Consider the following 27,285-nt stretch of genomic DNA (forward strand, 5'->3'; position numbering starts at 1 on the left):
TTCTTTTATGGAGCCCCGTGACTTTTACGTACGCCCCTTATGAGCATAGTTTATTTTCTTCTATACATTAAAGAACAGTAGCAGAATGGGAAAAATATACCAGGATGAGGGATATACTGTATATACCAGAATGGGCCCGGGATAAGGGACATATACCAGAATGGGAGATATAAATACCAGGATGGGGCCAGGATGAGGGACATATATACCAGAATGAGTGATATACGGTATATACCAGGATGGAGGACGCGCATATATATACATATATATATAATATAATATAATATAATAATTTATTCAAGATGGAAGGGGGACCCGGTCCAGATCTTGCACTTGGGCCCATAAGACTCTAGTTACGCCACTACATGCAGCTATAACCAGTCAGTCAAATGGGTACATACAGTACTGTGCAATATTTTTAAACAGGTATGGAAAAATGCTGCAAAACAGCATCAAAGCATCAGGTACACTTGCATACAGTTTTGTGAAGGACCTCAACAAGGAGACTGTTCCCAATATCTTGGCTCACTAAAAAATAACCACAGATCTTCTGTGGATGTAGGCTTTGACAAAAATACTTTTGTCTCTCTATGTAATCCAAGATAGACTTGATGATTTCGAGATCAGTGTTCTGTTCGGGCCATATCATCACTTCCAGGTTCGTTGTTCTTTTTTATACTGATAGTACTTAGTCAAATTGGATTTATGTTTGGGGTCATTGTCCTACTTGTTAGGTATTGTGGTTCTGTGCTCCCACCTGGGAATGGATCAAGTCCAGTGCTACGCTACTCCGGTCGCAGGGGCCACCATTGTCCTGACTGCAGGCAAAGCTACTACGCATGCAGGAAAACCGTCTCAATCTTATGGAGCATCGTGCTCTGGAGTAGTAGGATTTGTGAGGATGCGGGACGCCGTATCTCCCACTGATATAATGCCCGGTTAACATGGGATGCTGTGTTCCCCCGGTTTCCAGGCAACACACGATACTGCTGTGTCTGGCACTAGGCAGTGGTGGGATTGGGTCCAAGCTGCTGTGCAAGTTAGCAGGGAGTGGTTGTCTTGGGATGATTGAGAGGTATTCAACACCTGATCATTAGGTGGGCTATTTAACCCTGTTCCCTGCTCAGTCCTTTGCTGTTTATTACAGTTTCAATGTGCTGTGGTGGTAAGGGGTGCTATCATTATTAGTTGTTATCTTTCCAGCGTTTTGTCTTAGGAGTCTTCTCTTTCCCTTTTAATTTTTCCTAGGTGTTCTTACAGTCGTACCCACCTGGTTCTTGACTAGGCACCGGCCATGTCACCAGACGCCAGCTGGCTGGCGACAGTGGACCTGGGAAGGCTCTGCCATAGTCCCCCTTCCATCACTGGGAGCTGAGTAAAAAGTGTTCCCGGTCCTAAAGAGCTCACCTAGCTGGGCAGCTTGCGCCAAGTGCGTCTGTCCCTGCGGATTTGCTGGTTTGGTGCCAGTCTTGCTGGGTCTTTCTGCGTTAGCGCATTACACTGCTGAATAATAAATTTAGAGCCGGTCAGACGCTTAACTGATGGTATTGCATGATGGATAATTATTAGTGTTGAGCGAATATGTTCTGTTAACCCTTTCGGCGAGTATGCTTGGGCCGAGCACCGAGTAGTTACAGCTGCTCGGTGTTATGTTTAAATCACTCCCGTGTGCATGATTTGCGACTGTTTGACAGCTTTAGTACATGTAAGGAATGTCTATTTATTACACATTCCTCACATGTATTAAAGTTGTCATACTCGCCAAAAGTGTTAACAGGACATACTCGCTCAACACTAATAATTATCTGCTATATTTCTCTGCATTGAAGACACCATTAATGATGACCAAATCCCCAACTCCATTTGTTGAACTGGAGTTCCAAATATGCTAGGTCCCTCTGTAATGGTGTAGAAGATGTCTGAACACCCTCTCTGACGACTCCTGACTGTATAGTTAGTGTGACCAGTGGTTTTATGTGTTTTATCCTTATGTAGGCTCCAGTTTTCCTCTGTACAGGGGTGGACATGGTTAACTGTAGGGCCAGCCCATAGTTTGGGGAGGAGTAAGTGGGCACCAGGAGTTAGTTCCTGTTTTAATAGAGAGTCTGAGTAGAGCTGCAGAGAAGAAAGGACAACTTCAATCGGATCTAGCCATAATTTTGTGTGTGTGAAGAGCAGACATACTAGGGAATACATTTCAGCATTCAAGTAACAGTGGCAGCAGTACTCCATACCAAAGGCAAGTTGGGGCACCCACTGAAAAATAAATCATTTTAAAGCTAGTCTCAGTGTTAGCCAGACCTGGAGGTCTTTGTGAAGAAATATGGGATCAGCCAGGCTGGTACAATGGTCACAGCGCAATACATCGACCCATGTAGCCCTGTACTGGGAATATGAAGGCCCTCGGTGGAGCTTGCTGTTCATTTGCAAAGTTCTACACAAGTATTGCGCCGTCCTCAACCATCAAGTGTGAACCTCTGTCATACTATACAGATGAAAGTTTAAAGCATTATTCCTGCTACCCATTGTACATTTTTTCCAGACCTAGTAAATGAGAGTTTATTTTCGTAAACATGTCTGTCTTCTTCTTTGCGGAGTTAAAGAGTCCCAGTGTCTCACCAACTGTGGCAGAACATAGTCTGAATGTGCCATCAGCTGAATCAGTAATATGTGCACACAACGAGGAACCCCTTGTCTCGTCCCTTACACCTTCACCATACTTCATTGTTGCTTGCAGACCCTCTATATTGTTCCACTCTCCAGTCCTTTGACAAACTAACTGTCTTCTGTGAACGGCAAATATTTCACATTTTTGCTCATTAGTCCATAGCCAAGGCTGACATTTTTCTGCACTCTTGTTTCTATGACTAAGATATAGTTTTTGATTACAATTCTTCCTTGAAGACCACTTCTGGCCAGAACTTTGGATGGGATGGGAGCATTTTTGTGCCAGCTCTGTGCTCAGGCTTGGACTGGCCGACAGGAGAACAGGAGAATCCTCCAGTGGGCCCCTGTGCAGAGTGGCCACCACTCTCTTATATGAGCAGTACTTGGCACAATAAACTTTACTCACTATGTGCAGACAAAGGTAGCATCTTATTCATTTACCAATCTACCCAGTTCATTGTTATATACATTTGTGATTGAGGATAATGTCACATTTGCATGTAGTTGAGAAGTGGGGCCCTAAAGTTGGACAGTGGGGGTCTCTGGCACCAGTCAGACACTGCTTGTGTCTCTTGTATTCAGTGGCTCTGTGTCCCGGTCTTCAGTCTTCAAGCAGGTAGTTTGTTGTGTAGGACATACACTATTTTAGTGCCCTTCCCCCATCACAGAGATTGGTCTCCATAAGGCTGTGTGTCCACGATGCATTTTTAAACTTTTCCGCTGCGGAAAAAACGCTGCAGAAACGCTTAAAAAACGCATGGTAGAAGGCCTGCTATGTTCCCCAATGATAATCCGCATGTGCTGTGCACATGCTGCGGAAATTTCCGCTGCGGATTATCATTGCGGAAAAAAACGCAGCACTACCAATTATTTTGCGGAAGTGCTGCGTTTTCGCCGCCATTTACTTGCATTAGATCGCATGGATTTACGCATCACTGTATATGTAGATGCGCATTCCATGCGTTCTAATGTGCGGATCGTACCCAGGTCTAGAGAAGAGGAGACTCTCCTCCGGACCCGGGTACCATAGAAAACTGTAAAAAAAAATGAATAAAATAAATATATATTTATTTTTTACCTTCTGGCGGCCCCCGATGCGCTCCTCCTCTCATGCCGGCAGTTCGATGGACTGAAGGACCTGCGCTGACGTCATAGTCATGTGACGGGTCACGCGACACTGACGTCGGCAGGTCCTTCAGTGTAACATGATCTGCCGGCAGCCGGGACGGTGAAGCTAGACACCGGGGGCCATCGGAAGGTAAGTATATATTTATTTTTTGACATTCTCTTGGGTCACACTATATAAATCCATGCTGTTTGCATGGATTTATATAGTGTGACCAAGTTGTCAAGCACTTTCCAAGTGATGCTAAAATCGCTTGGAAAGGACTTGTCAACCCGCATGCGGAAATGCATGTGAAGAACGCTTCACATCCGCATGTCCCTGGCAGGAAAAACGCATGTACAATCCGCATGGACAATCCACATGTACAATCCGCATGCGTTTTTTCTCCAGGGGAGATGCAGAAATGCTCAGGAAAAATCCGGAGCATTTCTGCATCGTGGGCACATTGTTAGAACCCTCCTGTTAGTTTTTGCTATCTAGTGTTTTGCGGTCACGTGACGATCTGCCTATATATTCCAGCTCCGCCCTTTTGGCTGTGACTTCAGTGTTGTTTGACTGTTTTTCTAGCCTGGTGCTTCGGTGCCTATCTCTGTCATTTTACTCTTGGACGTCTAGTACTTTTTGTCAGTTTGTCTTTTGTGTTCTACAACAATTTCTGTTTAGGAGGTGTCCCATTTTTGTCCCAGCCCTTAGTGCTTTAGGGACCCCTCCCTTAATTCTATAGGTCTTCGTTCAGACTAGCCGAGGACGAAGGTGGGTCTGTTCACTAGGAACAGGCAGCCCGCTACATCGTAGGGATTCAGCTTAGTCTTACTGTAGGGACAGCTTTCCCCTATCTTTCCTTAGTTCTTGTTGCAGATCACAACAGTAAGTCCAGCCCCAAAAAAAAACTAAAAGGAAAGAAATTCAGGGATCAGTATGGTTTCTGTCCAGGAGTTGGCTCAACGTCTGCAAGGATGGTCTCTGGAGGTGGCCGAGCTTCAGCAACACGTGAGTAGCTGTCCTGGAGCGCATTTTGTGGAACCGAAGGTAGGACTGCCTGATGTTTTTTATGGTAAACAGCAAGATTTTTTTCCTTTAAAAATGCTTATTTGTTATATTTTCGTTTGAGACCAAGATCCTCTGGGAATGAATCACAGCGCATTGGTTTTATTATGTCACTTTTGCGCAAAGAACCACAGGGTTGGGCCTTTTCTCTCCAGCCTAATGATCCATGTTTAAGTTCTGTTGAAGAATTTTTTTCTGCTATGGGGCTATTATATGACGATCCTGATCGAAGCTCATCTGCTGAATCAGAACTTAGACGTTTGAATCAGGGGTCTGATGATGTTGAAAATTATTGCACACACATCAGGAGATGGGCTTCAGAAGTTAAGTGGAATGATTCGGCGCTTAGATGTTTATTTCTTGCTGGTCTGAGTGAAAGGGTTAAGGATTTGCTAATTGCATTCCTTGCACCTGAGACTCTGCAGGGGGCTATGCAGTTAGCTGTTCGTATAGACAGGAGACTGAGGTGCAGGCTCAATGACGTAAAGACTCCTGTAATGTCAGGTCCTAGTCCCCAGAAAATCTGCACTGACGGCGGGGAACCGATGGAGGTTGGGGAGATGTCACTCCACTCTCAGGAAAAAGACCGGAGATTCGCCGAGGGATTGTGTCTTTATTGTGGTAAAGGTGACCATTTGATTAAGTATTGTGAGCGTCGTTTAAGTAAAGAAAAAAAAAAGGTCAGTTACGCCCGTATAGCTTGTTTATGCTCTGCAGGAGTATTTCTTTCTGGGAGTACTACTCTGCAGGGAGATTTGATTGAATTTCAGGTATTTGTGGATTGTGGTTCAGCACTTAATGTGATTGATAAAGGGTTTTTGGAAAACCTTAAATTGAAATCCAAACCTTTGTCATCACTTATTTCTGTGGTTGCAATTGATAACACTCCTTTGAAATGTATTACTCACAAGGTTGCTGCATTTTCTCTCACTATCAATGGAGTTCACCAAGAAATTTTGGACTTGGTTGTTTTGGATAATTTACCCTCTCCAGTTGTTCTAGGATTGCCTTGGTTAAAACTGCACAATCCTTTATTGGACTGGTCTACTAATGTGATTAAGTTTTGGAGTCCGAAGTGCTATGATAAATGTTGTAATGGTCGCTCTGCGGCTGTGGAAAAAGTGGAATTACCTGTACCTATTCAAGATTTTTGGAGGCTTTTTTTTGAGGAATCACAAGTTTTACCTCCTCATAGGGATTATGATTGCACCATTGAGTTTGTTCCTGGAACTACTCTTCCCAAAAGTCGCTTGTTTAATCTGACTATCCCTGAAAGAAAGGCCTTGGAGGAGTACAAAGAGACTAGCCTGGTTGCTGGTCACATTAGACCTTCTAAGTCGCCTGTGGCAGTCGGATTCTTCTTTGTTAAAAAAAAGGACGGCGGTTTATGTCCATGTCTGGATTTTCATGAAATTAATAAGATTACCGTACGCAATTCCTACCCATTACCGTTAATTCCTGACTTGTTTAACCAGTTAGTGGGAGACAAGTGGTTCTCCAAAATTGATCTCCGGGGGGCATACAATTTGTTACGTGTGAAGGAGGGTGATGAATGGAAAACTGCTTTTAACACTCCGGTAGGTCATTTTGAGAATCTGGTGATGCCTTTTGGTCTTACCAATGCACCTGCATTTTTTCAGAACCCTATTAATGACATCCTGAGACCTCTGATTGGTAAGAATGTGGTTGTGTATTTGGATGACATTTTGATTTATTCACCAGATCTGGAGTCCCATTGGCAGAGTGTACGTGAAGTTTTGCAGTTATTGGGTGATATTTCACTCTTTGCTAATCTGGAGAAATGTTAGTTCGCTGTGCAGAAAATTCGTTTTTTTAGCTACATTGTCTCCAGCGATGGCTTTGAGATGGACCCTGTGAAGGTTCAGGCTGTGCAGGAATGGCCTAGGCCTATTGGTTTGAAATCTATACAGAGATTTTTGGGTTTTGCCAATTATTACAGGAAATTCATTAAGAATTTTTCTGTAATTGTTAAACCTCTAACCGATCTCACCAGGAAAGGTGCGAATACGGCCCAGTGGACTACTGAGGCCATTGAAGTTTTTGAGTATCTCAAAGAGAGGTTCAGTTCTGCCCCTATCCTTATGCAGCCTGATGAGACCAAGCCTTTTTTGGTCGAGGTCGATGCTTCATCGGTGGGGGTCGGAGCAGTTTTGTCTCAGGAGAACAAGGGTGGAGTACATCCTTGTGCCTTCTTTTCGAAAAAATTTTCGGAAAACGAACTGAATTATGATGTTGGAAATCAGGAGCTGCTGGCTATTAAGCTCGCGTTTGAACATTGGCGTCATTTTTTGGAAGGCGCTAGATTTCCTATTCAGGTTTTCACAGATCATAAGAATTTGATTTATCTGGATGCTGCCAAACGCTTGAATGCCCGTCAAGCTAGGTGGGCACTTTTTTTTCTCGGTTTCATTTTTCTGTTACCTATTTCCCTGGTACTAAGAATGTTAAAGCCAATGTTTTATCTCGCAGCTTCTCTCCTACGGTCGGTGCCGAGGAGGAGGAGAGCATTTTACAGAAAGGGATTGTGGTGGCGGCTTTGGACTCCGTTTTGGAGAATGGGATTCTGAAAGCTCAAGAAGATGCTCCATCTAACACTCCAGGTTGTTCGTGCCTGGAGCCTTTAAGAGAGATTTGTTTGTGGAGTGTCATGAGTCTCTGTTGGCAGGTCATCCAGGAATTTCGGAGACTAAGAGACTGATCAGTCGCAGTTTTTGGTGGCCTGGATGGCAGAAGGAAGTCATCAAGTGGGTGCGTCAGTGTACTGTGTGCGCTAGGTCAAAGGCTTCACATACTCCTGCTGCGGGGTTGCTTTGCCTTCTGGAGGTTGCTAGTGTGCCTTGGACGCATCTCACTATGGATTTTATTACTGATCATCCTGTGTCCGAGGGTTTTACTGTCATCTGGGTGGTCGTGGAGCGTTTTAGTAAGATGTGTCATTTGGTTCCATTCATTAAGTTGCCCTGCGCCAAGACTCTCGCTAAGGCATTTGTTAAGGAGATTGTCAAGCTCCATGGCGTTCCCACGGATATTGTTTCTGATAGAGGACCTCAGTTTGTGGCTCGCTTTTGGCATGCTTTTTGTGACAGGTTGGGAGTCCATTTGTCATTTTCGTCTGGTTATCATCCTGAGTCTAATGGACAGACTGAAAGAAAGAACCAGGATGTTGAACAGTTTTTGCGTTGCTTTGTGGCGGACAATCAAGAGGTGTGGTCGGAGTTTCTGCCTCTCGCAGAATTTGCTCTTAACAGTCATACATCCTCCTCTGCTGGGTGTTCTCCTTTTTTTTTGTTGTACTGGGAGACATCCGTGTTTTGGTTCTTTCTCCAAATTGGGGTCGGCGGTGCCGGAGGAGGAGAATTTTTCCGGTGATTTAGAGAGAGTTTGGACTAATGTACGTTGTAACCTTCAAGAGGCTAACAAAAAGTCCAAGAAGTATTTTGACAGGAAACGTAAAGAGGTTTTGTTTACTGTGGGTGACATGGTTTGATTGTCTTTGAAGAACCTGCGTTTGAGGATTCCCTCTAAAAAACTGGGTCCTAAGTTTGTGGGTCCATTTAAAGTGCTTCAGGTTGTTAACCCGTCTGCTGTTAGGTTGGATGTCCCTACTTCCTGGAAGATTAATCCTGTGTTTCATATTTCCTTCTTGAAAAAGGCTGACGTATCTAATAGGGACGCCACTGTCATAGTTCCTCCTGTGGTGGAAGACGGCGAATATGAAATTTCTCGTATTTTGAATTCTAGATGGCATAGAGGGAAATTACAGTATCTTGTCTCCTGGAAGGGTTTCGGTCCCAAAGACTACGCCTGGGTAAAGACGGATGATGTCTCTGCTCCTAGGCTTGTTAAAGCTTTCCACAGGAGCTTTCCTGATAGGCCTGGGCCTGGAGGATCCGGAGGATCCTCATAGAAGAGGGGGAACTGTTAGAACCCTCCTGTTTGTTTTTGCTATCTTGTGTTTTGCGGTCACGTGACCATCTGCCTATATATTCCAGCTCTGCCCTTCTGGCTTTGCTGGACTTCAGTGTTGTTTGACTGTTTTGCTAGCCTGGTGCTTCGGTGCCTAGCTCTGTCAGTTTGCTTGGTCCTCTTGGACCTCTAGTACTTTTTGTCAATTTGTCTTTTGTGTTCTACAACAATTTCTGTTTAGGAAGTGTCCCATTTTTGTCCCAGTCCTTAGTTCTTTAGGAGTCCTTCCTTAATTCTATAGGTCTTCGTTCAGACTAGCCGAAGAAAAAGGTGGGTCTGTTCACTAGGAACAGGCAGCCCGCTACATCGTAGGGATTCAGCTTAGTCTTACTGTAGGGACAGCTTTCCCCTATCTTTCCTTATTTCTTCTTGCAGATCACAACACACATAGCCTTACTTTGTTATTTAGATAGACAGATAGATAGATAGAGGGCTGCCACCAGGAATTTCAGGGCCCAATATTGGCAACATTTTCAAGCTCCCTTGAGACTCTGCCCAGGCTCCACCCCAGCTCCACCTCCACCCCTCGAAACTTCCACAGTCCCACCACCCAATCTTGGAAAAACTCCACTTCTGCACCACGCCCTCACCAATCACAGATTTACAGTTTCCACTCAACCATATATCATATACATAGCCAGCAACTTTTGTTTTGGCCAAAAGATTTTTTCAATCAACCACCACGACAAGTTAGACTCTTTTGGCTGGGCCCTACTTTACTCTAACCTATTAAACCTTTCTTAAAATATCCAATACTCTTTTTAGGTATATTTTTAGTTCTTTTTCTTTAAAGGAATGTGTCACATAAATTTTTTAAAATGACTAATAATATCACATTCAAGGAACAAAAACCATCACACCATAGCCGGACCACAATTTACCATCACATAGTCACCAAATAATACCACATACAAGGTATACTGCCACACCATGACCAGACCACATATTACTACCACATAGTGATCAAATAATACCACATACAAGGAAAAAATACCGCCACACCATGGCCAGACCACATATTACCACCACATAGTGACCGAATAATACCACAAGCAAGGAACAAATACCACCACACCATGACCAGACCACATATTACCACCAAATGGTCACCAAATAATACCACATATACACTGTGTGCAGAATTATTAGGCAAATAAGTATTTTGATCACATGATACTTTTTATACATGTTGTCCTATTCCAAGCTGCATAAGTTTGAGAGCCAACTACCAATTAAGTAAATCTGGTGATGTGCATCTCTGTAATGAGGAGAGGTGTTGACTAATGACATCAACACCCTATATAAGGTGTGCTTAATTAGTAGGCAACTTCCTTTCCTTTGGCAAAATGGGTCAGAAGAGAGATTTGACGGGCTCTGAAAAGTCCAAAATTGTGAGATGTTTTGCAGAGGGATGCAGCAGTCTTGAAATTTCCAAACTTTTGAAGCGTGATCACCGAACAATCAAGCATTTCATGGCAAATAGCCAACAGGGTCGCAAGAAGCGTGTTGGCCAAAAAAGGCGCAAAATAACTGCCCATGAATTGAGGAAAATCAAGCGTGAAGCTGCCAAGATGCCATTCGCCACCAGCTTTGCCATATTTCAGAGCTGCAACATTACTCGAGTATCAAAAAGCACAAGGTGTGCGATACTCAGGGACATGGCCAAGGTAAGGAAGGCTGAAAAACGACCACCTTTGAACAAGAAACATAAGATAAAATGTCAAGAATGGGCCAAGAAATATCTTAAGACTGATTTTTCAAAGGTTTTATGGACTGATGAAATGAGAGTGACTCTTGATGGGCCAGATGGATGGGCCAGAGGCTGGATCAGTAAAGGGCAGAGAGCTCCACTTCGACTCACGCCAGCAAGGTGGAGGTGGGGTACTGGTATGGGCTGGTATAATCAAAGATGAACTTATGGGACCTTTTCGGGTTGAGGATGGAGTGAAGCTCAACTCCCAGACCTACTGCCAGTTTCAGGAAGACAACTTCTTCAAGCAGTTGTACAGGAAGAAGTCGGTATCGTTAAAAAAAAACATGATTTAAATGCAGGACAATGCTCCATCACATGCATCCAACTACTCCACAGCGTGGCTGGCCAGTAAAGGTCTAAAAGAAGAAAAAATAATGACATGGCCCCCTTGTTCATCTGATCTGAACCCCATAGAGAACCTGTGGTCCATCATAAAATGTGAGATCTACAGGGAGTGAAAACAGTACACCTCTCGGAACAGTGTCTGGGAGGCTGTGGTGGCTGCTGCACGCAATGTTGATCGAAAACAGATCAAGCAACTGACAGAATCTATGGATGGAAGGCTGTTGAGTGTCATCATAAAGAAAGGTGGCTATAATGATCACTAATTTTTTTGGTTTTTGTTTTTGCATGTCAGAAATGTTTATTTCTAAATTTTGTGCACTGATATTGGTTTACCTGGTGAAAATAAACAAGTGAGATAAAATTATATTTGGTTTTTATTAAGTTGCCTAATAATTCTGCACAGTAACAGTTACCTGCACACACAGATATCCTCCTAAGATAGCCAAATCTAAAAAAAAACACTCCAACTTCCAAAAATATTAAGCTTGGATATTTATGAGTCTTTTGAGTTGATTGAGAACATAGTTGTTGATCAATAATAAAAATAATCCTCTAAAATACAACTTGCCTAATAATTCTGCACACAGTGTAAGGGACAAATACCGCCACACCATGACCGGACCACATATTACCACCACATAGTGACCAAATAATACAATGCTGATCATTAATAAAAAAAAAAAATACTAATATTACCATAAGTGCCATTATACACAGGAGCTCTCTACATAGTAGACGGTGTACAGTGATCACCAGTGACATTATACACAGGAGCTCTGTATATAGTGTCAGTGTACAGGTAATACAGTGATCACCAGTGACATTATACATAGGAGCTGTGTATATAGTGTACAGGTAATACAGTGATCACCAGTGACATTATACACCTGAGCTCTGCATATAGTGTATAGTGTACAGGTAATACAGTGATCACCAGTGACATACACAGGAGCTCTGTACATTAGTATATAGTGTCATTGTACAGAGAACACACTGACTCACAAGTGACGTCTCTAGAAGTCCTTCATCTTTGCTTTTTTTCACTTTCATCCAGCGCAGACCGACCTCACTTCTTCCAGCCAGGACTCGTCTCTGCATAAAATAGCACATAGTTATCTAGAGCACATTCCCCAATTTCTACATTATGTAGCTGAATACAGATGTGCACCCACCATTAATATATAATTAGTTATTATGCAACCCACCATTCCAAATACAAATTGTAATCCACCATGGCCCCCCCACTAACTGTAAATAGCCACTTTCTCCACCCAATAAATATATAAATTAAATAGCACCTGTACTCTTTCCCAATTCATTACCAGTCACACTCCTGCATCCTCAACACCCCCCACTCTGTACCTCCCGCTCCCCCAATTCATTATATTTACATGAACCCCTCCACTCCAATTCATTATGTCATGTTCGTGCACTCTCCCAACCTGTATTCATAATCATTTATTCTCCCCCACTCCCAATTCATTATTTGCTCTCCCCCACTCCCAATTCACCATTAGCTCTCCCCACCCCTATTCAACATTTGCTCTCCCGACTCCAAATTCACCACTAGCTCTCCCCACCCCCCACTCCCAATTCACCTTTTGCTCCCCCCATCCCCACTCCCCATTCACCATTTGCTCTCCCCACTCCCAACTCATTTGCTCTCCCCACTCCCAATTCACCATTTGTTCTCCCCACCCTCCACTCCCAATTCACCATTTGCTCTCCCCACCCGCACTCCTAATTCACCATCTGCTCTCTACCCCCCACTTCCAATTCAACGTTTGCTCTCCCCACCCCCCACTCACTATTTGCTCCATTCACCATTAGTTCTCCCCACCCCCTTTTCCCAATTCACCATTTGCTCTTCCCACCCCCAATTCATCATGTGCTCTCCACACTCCCAATTCACCATTAGCTCTCACTACCGCTCCCTCCCAATTGACAATTTGCTCTCCCCACTCCCAATTTACCATTAGCTCTCCCCACCCCCACTCCCAATGCACCATTTGCTCTCCCCACCCCCCACTCCCAATTCACCATTTGCTCTCCCCACCCCCAATTCACCATTTGCTCTCCCCACCCCAACTTCATCATTTGCTCTCCCCACCCCCAATTCACTATGTGCTCTTCACACTCCCAATTCACAATTTGCTCTCCCCACTCACCTCTCTCAATTAATCATTTGCTCTCCCCACCCACTCCCAATTCATCATTTGCTCTCCCCAACCACTCCCAATTCATCATTTGCTCTCCTCACCCCCCCCATTCAGCATATGCTCTCCCCGCCCCCTCACTTCCAATTCACCATGTACTCTCCCCACCCCACAGATCGTTATCTGCTCTCCCCACCCCCAATTCACCATGTGCTCTCCCCACCCCCCACTCGCAATTCACTATTTGCTCTCTCCACCCCCCACCTTCAATTCATAATTTGCTCTCCCCACCCACCATGTGCTCTCCCCACCCCCAATTAATAATGTGCTCTATCCACTCCTCACTCCCAATTCACCATGTGCTCTCCCCACCCCCAATTCACCATGTGCTCTCTTCCCCCCCCACTCCCAATTCATCATGTGCTCTCCCCTTCCCCCACTCCCTATTCTCTAAGTGCTTTCCCCAACCTCCACTCCCAGTTCATCATGTGCTCTCCCCCAAGACCATTTAATTAATTCTATTAAAAATAAATAAATTGATACTTACCTTTCATATAATCCCCTGCAGCTGCACTTCTGTACTGGCATCTTGGCCCTCTATGCAGACGTGTACGCGATGATGTCATTGCGTACGCACCTTCACCAGCACGTCCCATAAGAGGCGGAGGGACTGCACGGCCGTTCAGTTTTTATGGCTGTGAGAGCTCCAAGGGTCCCGGCACACGATACCCCAGTGTCGGCATATAAGTAAGCAAAAAAGATGGTAGCACTTAATAGAAAATTACATAAAAAATGGTGTATTTATTGGCCCGTGTGAACAGGTGCCAATGTTTCGGCTCAAAAGCAAGTGGATTTTTAATGCAACCAAACAAGCCTCATCAGGTCTAAGAAATGTATTTATTTTAATAAAATAAACAGTTTGTATTGTGGAGTCTGCTCCACTTCAGAGTTATTACATATATTGGGAATAACTCTTTAACCCCTTCCCACTTAAGGTAGTTTTTACTTTCCTGACCAAGCCAAATTTTTTAAACTAATATGTGCCATTTTATGTGGTAATAATTTTTTTCTTAACACATTGTAGTTTATGTTCGTGGTAAATTTAGGTCAATATGATAGACATTTATATAAAAAATATCGGAAATTTGACAAATATTTAGAAAAAGTCTCATTTTTGAACTTTGAACTTTGTATGCCAATGAAATGTCCCATCCCTCAGTTTTTCAGGACCATCTACACATTTGAAAAGATTTTGAGGGATCTATATGTCATGTATACACCTCAAAATATTCAAAACCGTATTCAGAAATTTTGTATAACCCACAGGGCTTCATGCAAAGTTAAATGAAAAATTACTTTTTATTATTATTATTATTAGCATGTGAAGGTATTTGCAAAGGGGGGTAGCAGAGGAATAGTGAGGCGAGAGATGAACTAGTCGAGCAGCAGAGTTGAGGATGGACTGGAGGGGTGCGAGAGTGTTAGCAGGTAGGCCACAGAGGAGGGTGTTGCAGTAGTCGAGGCGGGAGATGATGAGGGCATGAACAAGCAGTTTAGTAGATTGAGGGTTGAGGAAAGGATGGATTCTGGGAATACTTTTGAGCTGGAGGCCACAGGAGGTGGCAAGAGCTTGGATGTGGGGTTTGAAGGACAGGGCAGAGTCAAGGGTTACTCCGGGGACAGGGGAAAGTGTGATGTCATTTATTGTGATAGAAAGATCAGGTGGGGAAGATATGCGAGATGAAGGAAAGATGATGAGTTCAGTGTGCTGAAAAAGTTGGCTTATCCTCAAGTATATACTTTATACTCTATAAAGTATTAGTAACAAGGCAAATCAACAGTAGAACTAATAACAGTAAGCTTGGGATAGCAGAGAAAGTCTTTCACTATTTAACGTTAATGTTCTCTTCACAAAGGTGGTGTGCCCAGTCGTGTGAGTTTCCATGTAAGTTTTCTATGAAGCTCTGGCCCTAGCAGAGATCACTGGGTTTTCCGGCTAGGCCGCAAGTCTCTCTCTGATGTTCACTACTAGGACCAACCCTTCTCAATCACTATGTTTCCACAAAGTAAAATAATAGGAGCTATACTCACCTCCGGTGCTGGCACCATTCCAGCTGGATCACTGAGGGGCTCCCGCAGGAACTGAGCAGTCAATGTCTGTGATCCTAGCTGTTATCTTTAATTAACGCCTTTGATGCCGCAACCTATAGTATCAGTGGCATCTAGGTTGTCAAATAAAGGTAGGGGGCTCTTTTAGTCAACCAACTCTACACAATGGCCCCCACAGCTGCAATTGTAAATCATGCCTCGCAGCATCGTGCAATAAAGCTCAACCAGGTTCACGTTCTGTAAAGGGACAAAAGTAAAAAACAAAACGGTTCATAGAAAAAAATAATACAAATCCCAGGTCCCGTTCTTTGATGTGGACTTGGGAACTGAGCCGACAAATGATGGCTGCATTATTCAGCCATCATCTGCCTCTAACAGTTGCGAGTGGAGGGAAGCGGCCGTTAACCTGTTATATGCCGCTAACAATCTGTGATGGCAGAATTTACAGTGACTGGTCCAGGTGGGGCACACTGTTCTAACTGTCCCTGCATCATGATTGTGGGGTGCCAATGGGTTGTCATGACAGCTTGAGGTTTTCTGAACACCCCAGTGCTTGTCATGACAATACTCTGTAGTATCGGTGTCTCTGCGCCTTGACAGGCAGAGACGCCGCCCCTCTTACCGCCGCGCTCCCCGCCCGGCTTCCTCCGGCGCTCCTGCTTCTGCCGGCGCGCAGCTTCCCGGGCATTGTGCTTAGGGCGCCCTCTTAAAGGGGCCGCGCACGCCGTCCTAAGGAGTCCCCGGCCAATGACCGGAGGACCTCTCATATAAAAGGCACCTCCTCCAAGATGGAGGTGCCCATGCAAGGTTGTAGCTTTGTGTGTTAAACTCTGCTTCAGCCCTCAGGTACTGCTGCCAGCCTGACTACCAGTCCAGCCCGCCAGCTTGACTACAAGTCCAGCCCGCCAGCCTGACTACAAGTCCAGCCCGCCAGCCTGACTACAAGTCCAGCCCGCCAGCCTGACTACAAGTCCAGCCCGCCAGCCTGACTACAAGTCCAGCCCGCCAGCCTGACTACAAGTCCAGCCCGCCAGCCTGACTACAAGTCCAGCCCGCCAGCCTGACTACAAGTCCAGCCCGCCAGCCTGACTACAAGTCCAGCCCGCCAGCCTGACTACAAGTCCAGCCCGCCAGCCTGACTACAAGTCCAGCCCGCCAGCCTGACTACAAGTCCAGCCCGCCAGCCTGACTACAAGTCCAGCCCGCCAGCCTGACTACAAGTCCAGCCCGCCAGCCTGACTACAAGTCCAGCCCGCCAGCCTGACTACAAGTCCAGCCCGCCAGCCTGACTACAAGTCCAGCCCGCCAGCCTGACTACAAGTCCAGCCCGCCAGCCTGACTACAAGTCCAGCCCGCCAGCCTGACTACAAGTCCAGCCCGCCAGCCTGACTACAAGTCCAGCCCGCCAGCCTGACTACAAGTCCAGCCCGCCAGCCTGACTACAAGTCCAGCCCGCCAGCCTGACTACAAGTCCAGCCCGCCAGCCTGACTACAAGTCCAGCCCGCCAGCCTGACTACAAGTCCAGCCCGCCAGCCTGACTACAAGTCCAGCCCGCCAGCCTGACTACAAGTCCAGCCCGCCAGCCTGACTACAAGTCCAGCCCGCCAGCCTGACTACAAGTCCAGCCCGCCAGCCTGACTACAAGTCCAGCCCGCCAGCCTGACTACAAGTCCAGCCCGCCAGCCTGACTACAAGTCCAGCCCGCCAGCCTGACTACAAGTCCAGCCCGCCAGCCTGACTACAAGTCCAGCCCGCCAGCCTGACTACAAGTCCAGCCCGCCAGCCTGACTACAAGTCCAGCCCGCCAGCCTGACTACAAGTCCAGCCCGCCAGCCTGACTACAAGTCCAGCCCGCCAGCCTGACTACAAGTCCAGCCCGCCAGCCTGACTACAAGTCCAGCCCGCCAGCCTGACTACAAGTCCAGCCCGCCAGCCTGACTACAAGTCCAGCCCGCCAGCCTGACTACAAGTCCAGCCCGCCAGCCTGACTACAAGTCCAGCCCGCCAGCCTGACTACAAGTCCAGCCCGCCAGCCTGACTACAAGTCCAGCCCGCCAGCCTGACTACAAGTCCAGCCCGCCAGCCTGACTACAAGTCCAGCCCGCCAGCCTGACTACAAGTCCAGCCCGCCAGCCTGACTACAAGTCCAGCCCGCCAGCCTGACTACAAGTCCAGCCCGCCAGCCTGACTACAAGTCCAGCCCGCCAGCCTGACTACAAGTCCAGCCCGCCAGCCTGACTACAAGTCCAGCCCGCCAGCCTGACTACAAGTCCAGCCCGCCAGCCTGACTACAAGTCCAGCCCGCCAGCCTGACTACAAGTCCAGCCCGCCAGCCTGACTACAAGTCCAGCCCGCCAGCCTGACTACAAGTCCAGCCCGCCAGCCTGACTACAAGTCCAGCCCGCCAGCCTGACTACAAGTCCAGCCCGCCAGCCTGACTACAAGTCCAGCCCGCCAGCCTGACTACAAGTCCAGCCCGCCAGCCTGACTACAAGTCCAGCCCGCCAGCCTGACTACAAGTCCAGCCCGCCAGCCTGACTACAAGTCCAGCCCGCCAGCCTGACTACAAGTCCAGCCCGCCAGCCTGACTACAAGTCCAGCCCGCCAGCCTGACTACAAGTCCAGCCCGCCAGCCTGACTACAAGTCCAGCCCGCCAGCCTGACTACAAGTCCAGCCCGCCAGCCTGACTACAAGTCCAGCCCGCCAGCCTGACTACAAGTCCAGCCCGCCAGCCTGACTACAAGTCCAGCCCGCCAGCCTGACTACAAGTCCAGCCCGCCAGCCTGACTACAAGTCCAGCCCGCCAGCCTGACTACAAGTCCAGCCCGCCAGCCTGACTACAAGTCCAGCCCGCCAGCCTGACTACAAGTCCAGCCCGCCAGCCTGACTACAAGTCCAGCCCGCCAGCCTGACTACAAGTCCAGCCCGCCAGCCTGACTACAAGTCCAGCCCGCCAGCCTGACTACAAGTCCAGCCCGCCAGTCTGTCTATGGGCCTTGCCCGCCTGCTTACCTGGAAGCACCTGCCTGTTACCTGCCGTGCCTACCAGCCAGCCTATCTGGAGGCTCCTGCTTGTTACCTGCTGTGTCTGCCAGTCCGCCTACCCGGATCACCCGTCAGCCTGCCTGCCGTGCTCATCTGCTGTACCGGTCAGTCCCTGCCTTCTGACCCGTGGAAGTCACCTGCTCTCATACAAGTTCGGTCCCAGAGTAGCACCTGGTCTCTCTGCTCGGTCCTTCCCTGGTCACGGAGTCGATTGAGCCGCCGTATGACCTTCGTCAGTCCGAGTTGACAGCTACTTACGCCCCTCTGGTCCCTCCTTGCACCGCAGCACAGAGGTTCCACCACCCGGATCCGTAACATACTCCTTTGAACACATGCCTGTGGAGAGTAGGAGACTGTGATTTTTGCTACATACTGAAGCAGGGCTGCCACCAGGAATTTCAGCACCCCATACTGGCAACATTTCCGGGCACCCTTAAGACTCCACACCAGCCCCGCCTCCACCCCTCAAACTTTCCACCGTCCCACCTCCCACTCTTGGAAAAACTCTGCTTCTGCACCTCGGTTTCACCAATCACACATAAACAGTTCCCATCGAACACCATATCACATACACAGCCATCAGCTTTTGTTTTGGCCAAAAGATTTTTTAAGCCTGCCACCACGACAAGGTAGACTCTTTTGGCAGGGCCCTACTCTACTCTAACCTATTAAACATTTCTTAAACTATCCAATATTCTTTTTAGGTATATTTTGCTTATTTTTCTTTAAGGGAATGAGTGACGTACATTTTTTAAACTAATTGAAACCAGATTGTGATAATTTTTTTATAATCTGTATTTCTGACTTCAGATTATTGTATCCTGCTTTCTGTACATTTATGGCAATCTGCTGTCTTGCCTGTTTGGAGATATGAACAATAGACATATGGATGTATATATATCACAAGACAAAATAGAGGACTCTAATTCCTAGGGAGAGTTTTCTATACATGTTCTCATGTTTAGTGACATGCAGATGTCATTGTGCAGGAAAGGGGAAGAGGTGAGCTGTGACACGACCTAATGTGAATGGTGGATTCTGTTATCTCTCATTGGAATCCTGCTAGCTATGATAATGAGGTGACTGCTGAAAAGGAATCTCTTCTGGACGTGTTATTCTATTAGAAAAGCAATTTCTGTTTATTTATTATTTATGATATAAGGGGTGACAAACTTTAAAGTAAATTCTTCCAAAACGTTAAACTATGATTAAAAGGATTGGCAATTTTCTGGTTATTCTTGACCAATGTGTTTGAGATGATGATAAGGCACTTAGTATTATGGTCTTTCTTGAACTTCGGCACTAAATACGAAATATGGGAAATAGACTATATTTCTATGTTGAATTTCTGCATTAAGGGCCTTTTATTCGTCTCACACACACATTGGTTAAGAATAACCAGAGCATGGTCAATGCCCTTAACATAAAAGTTTTGTAAAACATTCCCACTAAACATTTCACTAATTAAATCTATTTTTCATAAGAGTCATTTAGTTAAATCCTTTGGTCAATTGTGTAAAGTGCAAAATTATAATGTAACAAAACAAAGACAAAACGTATAACCAATTAATACAATGAAAATAATGTCATTTTGTGAGGTCAGAAAACATATTAAAACAACAAACAGTTTTGCACACGATCTAAGGAAATGAACCATAATAATAAAGACGTATTTCCATAAATTCAAGAACAACAAACAATAGTGCGCTCTATCCTAAAAACTGAGCCCTAATATTAAATGGGTATTCCCATCTGGGGTACCGATAGTGCATCGCAGGGTCAGTCAGGTGCAGGTCTCAGAACTGAAACATCACTATCCGATCTGTTACATCTGTCTAATGCTAGGACTTTGGGTCAGTAATCCCGCAGTCAGGCTAGGACACTCATCCATAATACAGGGGAACATACATGGCAATAACACACTAATGTAAAACTGGCTACATGTAGAAGATGTGAAGATGCAAATTTACATGTATGGAACAGGCAGTCGTTTTACCTGCTGGTTAGAAAAATTCTTTATCAGGTCTTTAAAATTCAGGTGTCTGGCGAGCTCATGTTCAATTGACAGAAGGGCTCGGCTGTTTAACCGTTGTTCCCTCATTGTAGAATGCAGATAGTTCTTGAGAGTTTGCTAATGCTATCTCTCCTTCTGCTACTCAAAGTGGTTGGGTGATAAAAATTCTTACAATACACACCTCTCCAAATCTTGAAGCTCGAATTTGTAGATGGCGTTTAGTAAAGCCAGTGGACCCATGTTTTCTGTAAATGTAGCTTCATAAACTTTCCGAAGACGTTGCTACTCAGAAAGTAACGGTGATGTGAGATCTACCTGCCTTCCCATGGGTTGTTCCATCTCTTGCTATTATTTTGAATTATTTGGTTCTTTCCTAGAATGGGTGGTTAAGTATGAAACAGGTTCCTCCGCTATAATCCATTATCTTGACGATTTTCTTTTTGTGGGACCACCAGATTCCAGGTCCTGTCAATTTTTGCTGGACAATTTTATTTTTTTCGCGACGCATTTTGGCGTTCCCTTATCCAGTGAAAAACTTTTGCTACTACTTCGCTATCCTTTTTAGGAATTGAGATTGATTCCGTTGCCATGGTTTTTCGTCTTCCCTCAGAAAAAAGGTCAAAATTGCTGTCCCAGATTGAAGGATTCTGTTCTGTCCTCAAAGTAACACTATGTCAAATGCAGTCCATGCTAGGCCTCCTTAACTTTGCTTGCACAGTAATGCCTATGGGGAGAATTTTTTCCAGACGTTTATCCCTCTCGACCAAAAGCATCAAGCTTCCCCATCATAGAATTCAGAAAAAAACTCCTTTGAAAGCAGACTTGCTGGTTGGGAAGGAGTTCCTCTTGTCCTATAATGGATATACATGCTTTTAGTCATCGGAATTGACTAATGAGGATCTCTCCCTTTTTTTCCGATGCCGCTGGATCTACTGGTTTCAGTGTCATTTTTGGAGACCAATGGTGTGCCGAACCTTGGCCAGAATCTTGGTGCACTGAGGGCTGGGTTAAAAACCTTACTTGGTTAGAGTTATTTCCTATCATCACAGCCATTTCTTTATGGGGCCCATCCCTCAGGGATAAACGGATCTGTTATTGGACTGACAATATGAGTATTGTACACGCCATAAATCACTTGTCATCCTCATCTCCCCTGGTTATCAAATTACTCAGATTCCTGGTATTAAAATGCTTAAGTTTAAACATCTGGTTTAAGCCCGCCATGTTCCGGGTACAAATAATGTCATTGCTGATTCTCTTTCTCGTTTCGATTGGCAGAAATTCCGGGAATGTTTCCCCGCGGCCAAAGAGGAGGGACATCCATGCCCATCCCTCATGTGGGAGGTGGTAGAGAAGGATTGATGGAGTTGGTGAGATCTTCAGTGGCCTTGTCTACATGGCGTTCTTACGGTAAGGCATGGAATGAGTGGCATAACCTATTTGGGGATAGATCAGCAGCAGCATCCGACGCTGCCCGTCTGGAGGTCACAATCGAATATTTACTTTACTTGCGCAGCATGGGTGTTTCAGGAGCCGTTGCACAGAACCGCCTATCTGGTCTCGGTTTTTATTTTCGCCTCTTGGGTTGGAACGATGCTACTAAGGTTTTCATCATTCGGCAGGCTATTAGGGGTTGGAGGAGGGAGCACACTCGTCAGGAGAACAGACGGCCCATTTCTTTCAGTTTACTTACCCGCCTAATCAACTCCACTCCCGCTGTCTTCTCTTCTCCTTTCAAGTCTGCTCTACTCTATGCCGCTTTTTGACTCGCGTTTTTTGGTGCTTTGCGCATTAATGAATTGGTGTCCCCATCCAAGCGCACTTCAGGAGGACTCCAGTATGATGGTGTCACTCCCTGTGACCGAGGTCTCCGTATCCGCTTTCGGAAATCGAAAATTGACCCGTCCGGTATTTGTTCATGGATTCCCCTTCTAGCCATCCCCGGTCCTATTTGTCCTTTAACCCTTGTTAATAATTACTTATCGTTCTGGCGATCTGGTGACTCCTTTTTCTCACATGAGGATGGGTCTCCTCTTACGGTTTTTCAATTTCAATCCCTTTTTCGGAAATGTTTAGCTTTCGTAGGCCTTCCTCTCAAGGTATTTGGTACGTACTCCTTTAGGATAGGAGCTGCTACCGAAGCAGCCCGTGCTGGTTTGCCTAACTCCGAGATCCAGCGCATTGGTAGATGGCGTTCCTCCTGTTTTGCAAGATATATCAGACCAAATTTATTGCTTCACTAACTTTATTATCTCTTCATAGGTGGTGTAAAACACACAGTGAGGATACTGGGCCACTCCTACATCTTCTGGGCACCCCAAAGAGCAGAACGTCGACCAGGTGACAGAGGTCTTGGGTTCCACGGCATCAACGTTTTTTGGAGAGGAATAAGAGGCTTGACCTGGCCTCAGGTTCTTCCCGAGGTGGTGCGGATAGCTCAGACTGCTTCCTCTCCCTTAATTCTAGTTCTGCATGCGGGAGGGAATGATCTCTGCTCCTTTCACCTAGCGGAACTCCTCACAATCATGCACTCCGACGTGGATAAATTCCACAGACTTTTTCCAGAGCTTACTCTGATTTGGTCAGAGGTCATGTCACGAGGGCGCGAGAGATGCGGCGGCAGTTGAACGTTCTCGGCGCACGCTTAATGCCCGCTTGTCCCGCTTTATCCGTTTTAAGGCCGGAGTGGTCATGAGGCATCACCAACTTGAGGGAGACAATTCCAGTCTTATGCTACCCGATGGTGTCCATCTGACGGAAATAGGGCTGGATATTTTTCTCTCCGGTCTCCAGGATAGCATAGAACAGGCTTTGTACCAAATGGGTGGGGGTCGGAGCGCAGTATAAATACTCCGCTCCTCCTTGGCGGTCATTTGCAGGGCACGCCAATCTTTAATTGAATGCCCCTTGACTGCTGTGCCCTGCTGAAGGGGTTAAATTGTGTGTCCCATGTTCTTTTTCTCCTCTCCTCCTGGCTTTCACCCAATAATCCTCTTCTTCCTCCCTCTTCCCCTCTTTATAAGTCCAGACCCTGCCTCTTCCTGCCTCTCTCCACACAAGCATGGGACCCGCAGTCTGCGTTTCCCACCACCCCTCCCCTTTTTTCCCATGTACAGTGTGTTTTGTTGGTATTATTTGGTTGTTCTGTATTTAAGTCACAGCAGCAGTCATTTGCTCTATCTTGATGTTTTTCTCCAGTATGAAGTATGATATGCGCCGGGAGTCCGGCAGTGGAATATGGATTTGTACCCGTTTCAGCTGGCCAATAGTGCCTTAACCGGGTTTTATACCAGTTACGCGCTGAGCACGTCCTTTTTGGCTGTGATCGACCTCTAACCATTAAAAGGAGTTTTGGTTAAATTCTGTATGTTGTCCTTATTACATGGGACTTTTTGGGGAAATTTTGTTGCTGGGTCTCAGAAGTCATCTTACTACTGTTACTGGTAAAAATGATCATAGACATGTGCAATGTTAGTTAAAAAAAAATCTGGCCTCCTCCTCCTCCCCTTAATAGCCGGCCATCGCACACCATGTTATTTCTTCTTAGCCCAAGACAGCACCAAAGACTGGAGCTGTTATGAGCAAGAGGAAATCCAATTACCAGTTAAGGTAAAATGTTCTGCACATGTCTATGAGTATAATGAAGCGCAGATGTTGTGGCGCTTATACTTACTGCCAGCGTATGAGTAGATCTGCTGGCATCTCTGTCTTTGGTGTCATATATTGGGATCCTCTGTCATTGCTATGCTTATCTTCATTATTAACTGCTAATTTAAAAAAAAAAATCCGGCCTCTTTCCTCCCCTTAATAGCCGGCCATCACACACCTCTTCCCGACACCCATGACAGCACTTTCATGAGTGTGAGGAAATCTTACTACTGGTAATGGTAAAAATGATCATAGACATGTGCAATGTTAGTTAAAAAAAAAATCCGGCCTCCTTCCTCCCCTTAATAGCCGGCCATCGCACACCATGTTATTTCTTCTTAGCCCAAGACAGCACCAAAGACTGGAGCTGTTATGAGCAAGAGGAAATCCAATTACCAGTTAAGGTAAAATGTTCTGCACATGCCTATGAGTATAGTGAAGCGCAGATGTTGTGGCGCTTATACTTACTGCCAGCGCATGATTACATTGTCTGGCTTCTTCATCTTTGGGGTCTGTGTTTTGGGTCCCTCAGTGTCGTATCCATGGTCATCTTCATTCCAGCAGTGCTTTCAGATGATCATCAAAGTGATGTCCAATCTTCAGTTCTTCAAGGTCTACTGGAGGCTGAGGAAGACAGCTGGCTCTGATGACTATGGAGCTGGTGTCTTGTCAAGGGTTTCCAAGTTGACAAAAGAAAATCCCTTGAACATGGCCTGGTCCTTTGCTGATAGAGGTGACTTTTTGGCCTCTGCTGCTTCTAATTTCTCCAGATGGTGTGGTCGAGAACGGTGATGAGCTTTAGATGGCTATAAAACAAACAAAAAAATAATTATTACCAAAATCTCAAACGTTCTGGAGAAGGATGATATGAAATGATCTGGACCATCAGACCAGGACCAGCAGCTCTGGATGATGTTGATTTTCCAATGTTAGGCTGTGTGCCCACGATGCGTTTTTAATGCGTTTCTGCAGCGTTTTTGCAGCTGCGGAAACGCATTAAAAACGCATGGTAGAAGGGCAGCAATGATAATCCGCTGTGGATTATCATTACGGAAAAAAATGCAGCACTACCAATTATTTTGCGGAAATGCAGCATTTATCGCCGCCATTGACTTGCATTAGAACGCGCCAATTCCGCAAGACTGCATCTGTACTTGCGTAATTGGTGCGTTCTAATGTGCGGATGGTACCCAGGACTAGAGGAGAGGAGACTCTCCTCCGGACCCAGGCACCATTAAATAAATGTATATTTACCTTCCGGCGGCCCGCGCTGCGCTCCTACTTGCTTCCCAGCACTTTGCAGTGGATTGAAGGACCTGCGCTGATGTCAGAGTCATGTGATGGGTCATGCGACGCTGACATCGGCAGGTCTTTCAATCCACTGCAAAGTGCCGGCACCGAGCGAAGCAAGCCAGCGCGGGCCATCGGAGGGTAAGTATACATTTGTTTTTTTTTTATTTTTAACCACTCTCTCGGGTCACACTATATAAATCCATGCAGTTTGCATGGATTTATATAGTGTGACCTAGTTGTCACAAGCACTTTCCAAGTGATGCTAAAATCGCTTGGAAAGCGCTTGTCAATCCGCATGCGGAAATGCATGTGAAGAACGCTTCACATCCGCATGTCCCTGGCAGGAAAAACGCATGTACAATGCGCATGTACAATCCGCATGTATGATCCGCACGTACAATCCGCATGTACGATCCGCATGTACAATCCACATGTACAATCCGCATGCGGAAATGTCAGTGAATAACGCTCCATTTCCGCATGTCTCCGGCAGGAAAAACGCATGTACGATCCGCAAGTACGATCCGCAAGTACGATCCGCAAGTACGATCCGCATGTACGATCCGCATGTACGATCCGCATGTACGATCCGCATGTACAATCCGCATGCGTTTTTTTCTGCCAGGGAGATGCAGAAACGCTCAGGAAAAAATCCTGAGCATTTCTGCATCGTGGGCACATAGCCTAAGTGTCAGCGCTAACTAATACTTAACAGAGGTGCAATGTGATCTGGCCATATACTTACTACAGGGATGTGTGGTGGAGGCACTTTCAGGGCTTCCACAGAGACCCAATCAATACACTGGAAAAACACGTGCTCTCGGATGTTACCATGGACTCCTAAGCGTCTGGCTGGATCTTTCTGTAGGAGCTAAAAACAATAAAGTAAAACCCATGAAGGTAAGCGGTAGAGGCAATAAAACATTCTCACAACTTCACCATTTAAATGAATATTGTACAACCCCTAGTACTAATAACCTGGAACTATACTGACCTGTTTAATGATGTCATCAATGCCGGAGGATGCCTCATCGAGTGTCAGATGGAACGTACACTCACTGGTAACCATATCTTTTAAGATGACACCAAGAGAATACCAGTCTACCCGGCGTTATACTCCTCGCCAGCAAAAATCTGTCATGGAAGAGAGAACAAAAAGGTCAAAATGTTAACATTCCCATGGACTGTAATTTTAGTGAAAACTAAATAGGAAAGCACTATTATCCCACCTCAGGAGCCATGTAACCGGCAGTCCCAGCGTATTCGGTGGCTGTTCGGTCTCCATGCATGTTGTCAATTGCGAGACCGAAATCTGTGATCTTAATATGGCCCGTTTCAGCCACCAAGATGTTCTCGGGCTTGAGGTCTCTGTGGATGACGCCCTTGGAGTGGAGGTACTGGATTCCACAGACCAGTTCAGCGGCATAGAATCTGACAGAAAGACATGAATGAGTGTAACTTTCCGAGGAGAAGACAAGAAACACAAAGATATTGCTTCCAGCCAATATTATCTACATTGACTAGACGATTAGAACAAGATGACCATATGCAGAACATACAACAAATCCTGCCAGATCCCACTGAAGAATAATGAGGCCACTCAGATTTCTGTCAATGTTCTGGTTAATTTCGCTGCAACCTACAATATTTTTTATATTAAAAACACCAGAAGAACCCAAAGGCAGATAATACAGCAGGGAAGTGAACGGATCAATGCTAGACATTTCTATACAGTTATGATCAGGTTTGTAGGTAACATAAAATGTACCTTGCGCTGGGGATGTCAAGCTGCCCCTTCTCCAGAAGGAAGGTGTTAAAGTCCCCGCAGCTCACGTATTCCAGACCAAGCAGCACACAGAGCTGGAGCACAGAAATACAGAAGTAGATTTGTATGCAGGTAAAGTGGCCAAAAGATCACAATATCTACACACCTACTACAGAATAGCTCCGTATAACTATAGGCCGCAGGATAAATGGAAGGTGGTCTACATGTCCCATGTAAGAAGGATTACATTTCACATGTCCCATCATTTGTTTCAATGTTCTAGCTGATGACCATGAGACCCCTGTAATGACACCTTAGGGTTCATAAT

General features: G+C 45.8%; 1 long non-coding RNA gene across 1 annotated transcript in view; it reads left to right on the top strand.

Moving 5' to 3' along the window:
- The window catches only part of LOC141182960 (uncharacterized), a 56,296-nt gene extending 32,685 nt beyond the window's left edge, over positions 1-23,611 (top strand). Inside the window, exons 3-4 of the long non-coding RNA XR_012257984.1 lie at positions 21,530-21,661; positions 22,514-23,611. This is a non-coding gene — a long non-coding RNA (uncharacterized lncRNA). The remainder of the gene's footprint in view (positions 1-21,529; positions 21,662-22,513) is intronic.
- Positions 23,612-27,285: the final 3,674 nt, after the last annotated feature.

The sequence above is a fragment of the Phyllobates terribilis genome, unplaced genomic scaffold (genome assembly GCF_046119375.1).
Source record: "Phyllobates terribilis strain yellow unplaced genomic scaffold, ASM4611937v1 Scaffold_38__1_contigs__length_12584779, whole genome shotgun sequence".
In the NCBI taxonomy this organism is placed as follows: domain Eukaryota; kingdom Metazoa; phylum Chordata; class Amphibia; order Anura; family Dendrobatidae; genus Phyllobates; species Phyllobates terribilis.